The sequence below is a fragment of the Chrysoperla carnea genome, chromosome 2, assembly GCF_905475395.1.
Source record: "Chrysoperla carnea chromosome 2, inChrCarn1.1, whole genome shotgun sequence".
Lineage (NCBI taxonomy): Eukaryota > Metazoa > Arthropoda > Insecta > Neuroptera > Chrysopidae > Chrysoperla > Chrysoperla carnea.
Window position 1 is genome coordinate 60,667,007 of NC_058338.1, and position 11,800 is coordinate 60,678,806.

Here is an 11,800-nt window from a genome sequence, read left to right on the forward strand (position 1 = left end):
GCACTTCAGCCAGAATATTCTAAATACAAAGCCAACGTAAATTTTGAGCATTATTTAAAAGCAGAATAATAATGTAGAATAATAAAGCTCATCTAAATCTTTTAATGGCGTCATTGACTGAAAATTGGTGAATCCACGATTTTTTTTTCAACCTATTAAGATAAGGTAAAGAAAAACAATTGAATTTATTATATCTGACACCTGACGAAATGAATATCCGTTGTTCGACACTGGGGCAATTGCAATTTTTGGCGTTTTAGATATCAATTTTGTTCGTTATAACCGTAATCGTTGTTAGCGATATGAAAATTTTTATATTAAAGTGAAAGTATGTGCATATGTACATATGTTGGTCATTTTTGCTGACTATAAACAAAAACAATTGGTCACCATAGCCGATATATAAAATAATGTAATGTTTTATTTAACCAAAAAGTACAAAAAGTGTGTATGTAAATGACTCGTTTGTGTTATATGCGATATGTTGGTTTATAATTCCAATGAGTAATGGCAGCTATAGCTGATATGTAGTTATGGCCGATGTTTTTATAGCCCATTTATTCAGTTTTGTGTTTATAGGGCTTCGGTCGTTATAACCGGTTCGTCTTTAAAACCGATTAAAGACGAACTTTGAAACCAACTGTATGTTGATGTCATATAACTGGCTGTTCTTCCGCACAAAATTTTTGTACCTTCGCACAAAACAATCAGGCTTATGCTCAAATTTGGATTCTATTGGTGAACGAGTCCCGAATCATTCCACATGTAGATGATCAATAAACTAATGCTGGATTCAACAGATCATGCTTTCAACAATCCAAACTCAATTTCTATGCAGTTAGTGAGAGAAATTAAGGTTGAATTTATAACTTATGAAACGTGGGGAGGTTTTAGTCCACACTACAGCTTGGATTAAGCTCTGTTATACTTATGATTTCTTTTTACTCTTAAATCGAAGCGCATGAACAGCAAGTTGATAAAAAAGAAAAACTAACAACTTTGTTCTATAGATTATATCTTATACGAAAGTCTTATGAAATCAATCAATAATGGAAGTAAATATTTTACTCAATCATCAATAATGTATTTATTATTAAGCAACTGTAATGAAGTATGTCAAAGGTTATTTAGTTAACAACTGTAGAAAGAAAAAATATATATAGAAAATATTTTAAAAACATGTTTGCAAAATTATTATTCGTATTACAACATTTATGTATTCTTAAAAATATTATTGATCATATGATTAATTTATATCATTTATATATATCTTGTTAAAATAAATATTTATTACATATGCTACAAAAAAACAAGTGAAAACAAACAATTGACTGAGTTAATTGTTGAAATACCATGTATAGACAGTGTTGATTACTCTGTCACATTACACATTCATACATGTCACACTGATATTCCCATGTAATATATACTGTACAATTTGGGCATAATTTGCGCTCTCACCTGTAAACCGTGACTTCTACGAAAAAATTTCTCAAACAAAATTTTTTTTTTTTGTATTAAAATTTTTGTTCTATGTCTAACGGTTTACAAGATGGTTCCTACGGAGAGACGTTGTAGACCTATGTTGCTCATTTACGAAATTGACCTCACTTTTTACGTCCTAAGCACGCCATATTTCAGCTTGATATCTCTTTTCGTTTTTAAGTTATCGTGATGACAGACCGACAGACAGACAGACGACAGACAGGAAATGGACTAATTAGGTGATTTTATGAACACCTATACCAAAGTTTTGTTCATAGTATCAACATTCTTAAGCGTTACAAATTTGGGACTAAACTCAGTATACCTTGGTATATTTCATATACATGGTATAAAAATAAGTAATACCTAAAACGTAAGCGTAATATATAAAATCAAACTTTCAACAAATTACTATATTATTATTAGACCGTGAGTTCATAATGAAGTTAAATTTGCATTATTCTTTTTAGTGCATTTCCGAAGGAAATAGAGCTATTGCTTTTGTACTGATGATGGAATTTTGAAAAAATTTCTTTGAATGTTCATTTATCTTACCTAATTTAAAACAATAAAAATCCGGCAGAGATATATGAAAATCGACAAAGTAGGTTTCCGTAAATTTAAAAAGTTTTATCAATCTTCAAAAATTCATACAAAATAATTATAGAAATTTCACTTCGTTGTGGGCTTACGATTGGCCTATTAACCTATAATAAATAATGATTATTAATTACGTATTATAAGGTGGACGCCATGCCGTTTATTATAATTTGTATATTAAACGTGTAATTATTTTGATAAGAATCAAAAATGAGATTATTATAGGAAAATTATCTAATAAATTTTACAATTTTCGTATAAAAAGGAATTATTTAGTTTGAGTACCCTTAAAATGAATATGCTGCCAATGACCGACACATATTTAATAACGGAAGCGTTCTCTTTCAAGACCTCCAGTTAACAAAAAAATAAATTCTACTATTATTCATAATTGAACAAGCGATAAATTAAAAATTCACAAATTTATAATCCTAATCATATTTTTAATGAACTAATAATGTAATAAAGCATAAATTAGTAAAAATTCCGAAAAATTAAAAATCCCAATGAATTCAATTAACTGTCTGTACAGGATCTTTACATTTTCAATTTAAATTAAATATTAAACTTCAATAATTTTAAACTTTTTGGATTTATCAAAATTCGCATATTTTTCTGCAAAGGAATTTTTGAAATCAAATTTTCAAAAAAAACTTTAAACTAGTCGTATTATTTTTGACCATAAAATGAGCGTTAACAACCCAAAACGAAATTTGGCAGCATTAAACAAGACTTTTGAGACAAGCTGATTTTTATAGTTGACCCTGGTGTGAGAAAGATGAAGATACACAAATATTTTTGGATATTAGCCTCAAATTTTAGCCCTTTTCATAAGTAATAAAAGTTCTTGTAACTAAGACCGCCTCAATGGCTTTGGTTTTTCGCAATCAACAATCGGTGCGAAGTATGAAAATCTTTTTAACATAAAATCCGATAGAAAGCGATATTGGTATTCTTACTTGAGTGATGGCGCATCTATTTTTTTTTTTACTTTACACTCTTCTTGTAAAAATAAAATGTAATTAATTTTCAAAGAGACTGTCGAGTAATGACAATTAACATAAAAACGTTTTTATATGAAAAGTATTTTTAAAAAAAATTAGTTACATATACTTATCGAAGTAGAGTTAATTTCATTCATCAACCTAAATTTTCCTCAGAATTGGCTAAAAAAATATATTAAAAATATTTTGTGTTAAGGCTGTACGAGCGCCAAGGCAAGTTTAGATTTGTGGTTCAAATTATTTGTACCTTATTTTCAACTTTAATGATGATTTTTATTTGTAACTGCATGAATGTGGACGAAAAAAAGAATTAAATTTTTCGATATCTACTTCGGTTTTCGAAATATCAAAAGCTAAATAATTACAAAATTTACAATTTTCAATATTTAGAAAAATATTCCAGATATCGAAAAATTTTATTCTTACTTTTCGTCCTATATTGTCAAGTTATAATATAATACACCGTCAAAATTTAAAAAAATATTTTTTTTTTAAATTTGTGCCCCCACTACCGTGTTCATACATTCTTAACTAGTCGGGCACAAGCGTTTCTTTTTTGTTTTCAATAATTTATTATGGTTTGAACTTTAGCTGAAATAGTTTTTTATAAATTTCCATCGATTAGTTTTGAAGAAATCTATGAAAACATATCACCCATCTAATCCAAACCTAACCACCAAACTAATGTTAAATATGCCTACTTTTGAAGTCATTTAATTATTTAAATAATCGAGAAACCCCCCTTTAATTTTCAGAATAGATTCAGATTTTCCAACTTCACATATAACAAAATCAAGCCTTTTATACAAAATTGCCCTGGCGCTCGTACATCCTTAAAAGTAAAATGAATGATATCTTAAAGGTATCAACATGTCTATTCCGTTTATTTTTTGTGAACATCTAAGCGTCGAGGTACAAACGTAATACGTACGTATACATATGTCAAGTTGATTTAGTGTGTAAAGTATCATATTAAATTTTTTTAAACTTGTATCCAAAAAAAAAATTGTAATTTATTATTTAAAATAAAATATAGAAACGCCCAAGACATCAACATCGTATCCACAAAATATACATACCGAAAGTTATGAAGAATGTGTTCATGATATGTTTTTGCCCGGAAATAACAAATTGTTTTTTTGGTTTTGTTTTTTTTTTTTATTAAATATATTAAAAAGAACGAAATATTTCTACAAAAAAGCAAAATATTTGTGTTTATTATAAGTGACAATTATTTTGTTTTCATCAATGAACATAATTTGATTTACATTTCTACAATATTTTTTAATTTATTTTGACAGTCGATTTTTTAAGTTCTTTTTACCAGACTGTCAAGGAATGGTTATGTTTTTCGCGCGTATCTTGTATGTTAATTTCTTTATTACCTCGTATCTTCCAAAAGGCTCAATAGATCTCAACATTGAAGGAGTCATTATATTTGTCTAAAAAACTGAAGTGTTCTTAGAGACGTATTTGAAAAAAAAAATACGGCGGATCGTGGTTGAAGCGAAAGAGTTATGCATTAATAAAAAAATTTAGCAAAACCTATCGAATATAATATCAAAATAAAAGGAATTTAAACGGTATTACCAAAATATATATATGTTATGTGTTCAAATTTAATTCGAAATAATAAATTGGCTTTAAATTTGTAATGTAGTATATTAAGGGGTTTTTCATATTTCTGGGCACTAAAAAGTTTAAAATGAATTAAATAATTTAAAAAAACTCGATTGCGTTAAATAAATTCTGATAAGACAGAAACAAGTTCAGTATTTTAAAAAGCGACTTTAACAGTCGGGGACCATAAAGATCTAGACCAACTAAAATTTTCCCAATAATGGGCCCCGACTGTTAAAGTCGCTTTGTAAACTACTGGACTTGTTTCTTTCTTTTCAGAATTTATTTAACGCAATCGGTTTTTTTATTATTTATTTTATTTTGCCAATTATATTTCAAGCAGTGAGTTGACACATCGTCTCCGAAATATTTTTTATTGTGCCAAAACTCGACTTATATTGACTTTTTAAATAAGGATACCTTTTCTTGAAAAAAAATTACAAAAATCATTTTACCTGACATGAAAGACTACCAAGGAAGAGCCTTCAGAATTAAAAGTTTTGAGGGAAAACGAAAATTGCGCTGCTTCAAGTGTCGGGTCAAGATTTTAGATTTTTTATTGAACTATTTACAGAAGCGCTTTTAAAGGAAAATCTTCAACTATGAAAATTTGCATACACGAAAAAACGGTTAGGCTGGATCTTGACAAGAACCTCTAAAACTTTCAGCCGTTCTGTCGATTTATTTTGCTGGGTAATACTAATTTTTGAAATTAATTTATTTTGAGATAAAATATAGATAATAAAGTAAAGTACCTTTTTGGAATTGATCTATGATTTTTAGGTTTAGGATCAGTTATCAATTATCTGAATTGATCAGCTACTCATTTTATCAACCGATGAAATTTTAGTGTCTGTTATGATGTCAATTTGAAACAATTTTTTATTCTTGTAGCCGAAAATTTAAATTGCAGTATTAAAGTTTGTTAAGAAAAATAGTTGCTAAAGACAATATTTGAAAATTGAATAATAAACATAAGTTTTAAACGACAGATACTCCCCTACGAAACAAAATAATTAACGAAAAAAAAAAAAGGTGTGATGCCTAAAATACTTCTCGGTATACCTGAGGAACAGGGTTTCCTAGTTGCAGACCTCAACTCCAAGGTTTTCACAAAATTAGCCAAGAAATGCATCCTAATCGGAACTCAAATTATTTTCATTCCCCTTGAAAATAAAAAGGTCTCTCTGTTAATTTTTCTCAATATAAAAATCTGTTTTTGAAAAAATTAGCTAGAAGATTTTAAAAATCACCCTGCTTAAATGCTTAAAGCTCGTTTTATATTAAAATTAATATTATACTTAGAATTAATTTAATGCTAATAACACTGCACTTACACTAATGTAATAAGTTTCATAATTATCATAAACAATATTATTTAATAATAATAATAATAATAATACTATGCATAAATGAATGAATTTTAAAAAAGATTATAATATTAAAAATTATTAATTAAAAATATGTAAAATATATAAAAATAATTATACAATAAATAATATTAAAAATTAAATATATATGTTTTTTTTTCTAAAGTTAAGTTGTGAACGTGTTTTGTTATGAGCACATATATATGTAGGCGAAAGTGTAGTTTCTGGGACCAAAATTTAAATTTATATGCGTTTAAATAGAAACTATTATTAATAGACGCTCCATATTTTTATTTTGGAGAGTTTTAATATTAATCATCTGTATATTAAAATTTAGTTTGTCTGTCTGTGGATTCATATTTTTATTTTTATGGTATTTGTTACAAATTGGTACAAATTCACATAGATAATCATTCTCTCAGATGTTTGTCATTCAGTAACGAAATTTAATTCTCATACAATCGCATTTTAATACAAAGAAGGACTCTCTCTGGCGATAGAAAAAAGAACTTTAGCTTGCAACGTCCATAGATGCATAATATTGAACGGAAATGTTTGTTGGAAACCATAATCACATACTATACACATAAAATAATACAGCACATTAAAATAAATGTATAATAGAGAAGGTATATTTTACCTTTTCATTTAATGAAAAAATCTGCTGAGTTGTTTAAGTATGGTTTACAATTTTTTTTTTGCTTGTGGTGCTGACATTTTAGCTATAAAATCGAATAGATAGAATTATTGTGAAACTATATGGACACGAACAATAATTCTTTCGATTTACCGTCCTTTAAGATGAGGTACTTCATCTTACCCTATTATATATGTTTGTTGTATATCCATCTCTATACTAAATAAAATGATAGATACCTGATGGGCATATCACAACGCCGTTTACAAAACTTGTTTTAATTCTATATTTAAATAAGTATCTTATATATTGTGTTATTATTATTATTATTATAATACTTGTTGGATATATCTTCTATGTTGGATTATAAATACTATTTTATATATTGGATGTTATAGGGAATACGGGGTGTAAATCTTATAGATTCAGATTAACTGCACTGTGTTCCAAAACCATCTAGTATGGAATTACCAATCTAAAACTTATTCCATTCATTTGGTTTTATCAGAGGTGCCGTGCGAGTAAAAACGCAATCGACTTTAATCGTTTGACTACTAAGACTTTGGGTGCACGTGCGAAACCAGGCGGTAAAGTGATCACACTGTGTTCGTGTGGATAAGAACGAAGTAACCGACTCCACCTACATCATAAATTTAATTGTTTGTATTTTGATGTGGTTTAAATAAATAAAGATGAAAACTAATGATGGGGATGGTCTCTGTTATAGACGTATATGTCTGAGGAACGGAGGCTAAATCCCGTTATTATTATTATTATTATTATTATTATTAAGTTCTATCACTATCTAAGATTTTAATCGCTATTTACTAGAACCACATTTTGAGATTTGTGACACGATTTCTCAAAAACTAATGCATCAATATTAATGACATTTTGCATCATCCTTCTAGATAATACCAACGAAGGATTTTTATTGTTCGGAATGAATTTTATAAGACAAAAACATACTTCTGAAATTCTTCAAAACTTCAAATTAAAATTTCTCTTAATTCTACGTTCTTCCATAATCATAGATGATAGAAACACTATAAACAGAACAAAATCACGAGGTAATAAGGTCACTGCGCCCGGCTGTGACTGCGCCATGTTTAGATAAAAACAAATATCAACATTTAGTTGATAGGAAAAACTTATATTTGGCATATTTCCCTGAAATCTTGATAGCATTGACCAAAAAAGGCGAAATACGAGGTAAAGTCAAATTTTGAGTTTTGTAATATGATGTTCCTAGTCAGAAAAATGAGTAACTTGTATTATTCTCTGAAGCATTGTAAGCGCTTTAAACAAAAATGGTGATAAAAAATGGCAAACATACTGTCTCTTAGAAAAGCTTCCGTGAAAGATTGCTTTTACAAGGGACACTTTATACGGACTTTTCCAACAGGTGTTTTATACTACTCTCTCATATACTTCAACATATATTTGTCCTCAGATTCTCTTGGAAATTCTTAAGATTGAGGCTTGCTGACTCACAGACGATATCCTCATACCAATTTTGATAAGTTTAATCAAGAAAATCTTCCAATATTAAGTTTTTCTACTTCACTTCACAATTAAGTCATTGATTTTGAATATTTAAACTCAGGTGCAATACTTTTAGTGCTAAACTTTTTAAAAGGCTAAGCTTCAGACTCTTAGGTTCATTTTATTTTAAGTTTAATCTTTTGTAACATATTAGATTGCTGCTACATTGCGAGAGTATAATTTATTTTTGTATATTTTCAAATTTACGTAACTTCGTTTTGAAATTTTGTCATTCAGCATGGCATAAAATAGTCACCGAATTGTTAAAATAACACTAGGGAATATGGAGACATTATCAAAGTATGAATTTAATTTACGTAATGATACATAATAATTTACTACTGAATCACACAGTACATTATATTCATTTGTATATATTATGTATATATCGTTGATTCTAGTGGATCTTCTTTTTGAATTTATGTGACCATCTGACCTGCATCGGACCCGGATCAAAGGTGCCGTTGTAGTTGCCTCATTAGTTCCAATACAGAATTCATTTTGTTAAAAATAAATTATATAAAATGTTAGTGAACATTTAAACTTAGTTTTAAAAAAAATACAACAACGTATTTACAGATACATATATAAATGAATAAAGCTACGCAAATGATTTCACAAACGTTTATTATTTTGCAAGCTTGAAATGCTTTCCGCTTGATTTTCTTCTAGTTAAAAATTTGGTTATTTACATATATTTTTTAAATTTTTACAACACGAATAATTTTAGCACGAAATTTCTTTTTTTGTAACATTGTCTGTGTTGTTAAGGCTTTACATATATTTTCCATGTAAATTAGAGAAATTTGTTTTTTTTTTCATTTTAAAGAAAGCTAAACTTTAACCACTCTTATATCCTTTTATCTTATAAAATTTCTGGTATTTTATGATACCTACTAAGATGATACTTCTCATTATAATTGACTTGCAGAAATCTTGACCCCTTTTTTTTCGCGTGTTTCATCAAAATCGTAGTGTTGTTCATTGAAGAAATCTCTACCGCAACAAATTGAGGGTGCCATACATCGAACAAAATTTGATCGTATTGATTTCCTTCGATTTCCCAAATTTTAGAGAGGAGCCTGAACTCTTTTTTTCTGCTTCTTTTACAATAGTTTATTTATCCAAATAAAATAATAAACTAAAAAAGATATAATTATTTTTTTTTTTTGTATTTTTCATTTTAAAATATTATAAGAATTTTTTTTTTTAATTTTTAATAAAATTTAATTGATTTTTTTAAATAATATTTTTGTTTCTTATTGATATTATTTATTGCTAATGCTAAAAAAATATATTCAGGATTTTAAAATTTCAATCTAATTTTGTTTCGTGTGCTTTTCTTTATTACATTTAATTTTTAACAACTGTCCTTTTTTGAGTGAATTATTGATGTTAATTCAAAATTAACTATCTTTTTTTTATATAAATTTGGCTGTAATAAAACTGTTTCAGACCGTGAAATTGTGAAATTGGCGTATTAACATCTATATTTTTAATTTAATTTCTTTTTTTATATACGCATTGTCAATATTTCAATATTTTTACGTAGATTTTCACAAAATTCCTCTTCGCAAATATCGCAATAGCTAGAGCATTCACCAAAGTATTGAAAGGTTCGTGAGCCGGGTTCCGAAAAGAGATTTGATTTTTGCATTCAGCATGGTAAACAACAAATTGTTCACATGTAAAAAACTTGATATGTAAGACAGAAAAGGTAAAAGGTCTATTTGGCTAGGTGCTCTGAACCATTGCTTCGAGGCACGATGCTCGAGCATGGCCCGCTAACCTCCATACCATACCATACCAAGACAGAAAAGGTAAGAAAATTATCCAATCAGAGTCAAGTGTTCCATGTTGTTTGCTGACTAAGTTTGCTTACGTCTAATGTTTGATAAATTTAATTTTGTGTAATCATTGTCTCTCCTCAATCCTTTTGCAACCGATACCCGATCTTAGGTCCTATGACAGAACTCATTCAATAAATATGACACAGCCATCAAAAATTGTTTTGAAAATGGAAAAAAGTACAATACGCCACTTACGGCACCTTCACTTTAGCTCACACTGAAATAATTTTCCGCCTATTCCAAGGTAATTGTGAGCGTGTTATAATTTCGCACTCTCAATTTTAGTTTGCCCAACTGAATATTGTATTCTGGAACCGTAGTTTACTCGAATAAGCATGTCGATTATGAGATTGTATCAACGCTTAACTCTTCACAAGAATAATGCAGTGTAACAAATCGCATTTCTTAGGCTACACTTTAGTGTAAAATAAATTGTATTCTTTTCATAAAAACAAATTAAATTATATAAAATATGACTTAAATTGTTAATGAAGTAATAACTAAAAAAGGAAGAAGCCACCCACAGTAAAAACTTAGCCAGCTACATAATTGTCATAAATTGTGTTTCGGAACTATTATTATACTCAGTTAACTGTAATTCGTTTCTCTTTTCATTCTAGTTTTGTTAATTAACGTGATATTCTTATAGCGATTTATATTTTTAAAATTATCAAATGACAAGGTTGTCATACAAATTACGGTAATGTTTTAACGATTACTTTGCTTAAAATTGTACACCACTGCATAAAGCTGTCGGATGTTCGAACAAATATATTTAAAAGTTTTTGTCTGTAATGATTTTAAGCTTATATTGCTTTTAGTTAATACCTTTTAAATATAATGCCTTTCTAGAAAGAATACTTTATCTTTGCCCTAGAATAATAACTTCTTTTCCCGCCTATTTTGCGTGAAAATAATAGTTTATTACCGCACGCATTTTCCTTATCTTACTATTATCAAGCAATCAGTTAACCTAAATTACTGTCAAAATCAAAACAAATAACAAGTTACTATAGTAAATTTTTTAATATCCTAGTTTTACTCAATAACTCATGATAAATTTTAAAATATATTTACCGTTTATTTTTACGTTTTAAAGACGTAGAAAAATTTTTGTTCGACATAAGTATGATAACGCTTTATTAAAGTATTTTTACGATTTCCCAATTCGTAACATACACTCGCTGTTCAAGTTTGGCATACGTAAGTTAATGCAGCTCTTTAACCATTTTTTACCGTAAATAACTACTAGCTTCCAACAAAATCAAATAGATCTGGGGCGAAAAATTAGTCTACTCTAACGATCTAATTTTTTTTAATTGAGCATTATTTATGTCAAAACAAAACTGAATGTGTTTGATAAATAGCATATTGATTAATTATTAATATTAAAAAAGGATTCGCGTAATTCCATACCGAAAATATTTAAAAAATCTGAAGCGATTTATCAGTTTTTGCATGTTTAATCGATAGTATAAACAATTTCATCATCCAATTTGCGTAGCAGAAAACACCTTTGCTGTTTAATCGTTCGGAGTAGGCTTTAAATGCTCTAACAATTCGAGCAATAAATATATGAGTACGGTGAAAATCGTGACACATATTTCTAGCAAACGACAAGTCAGTTCGTTGATATTGTCGAAAAAGGAGAAATAAATCCTAAAAAACTATTTTTTGCAATTTCTTTGG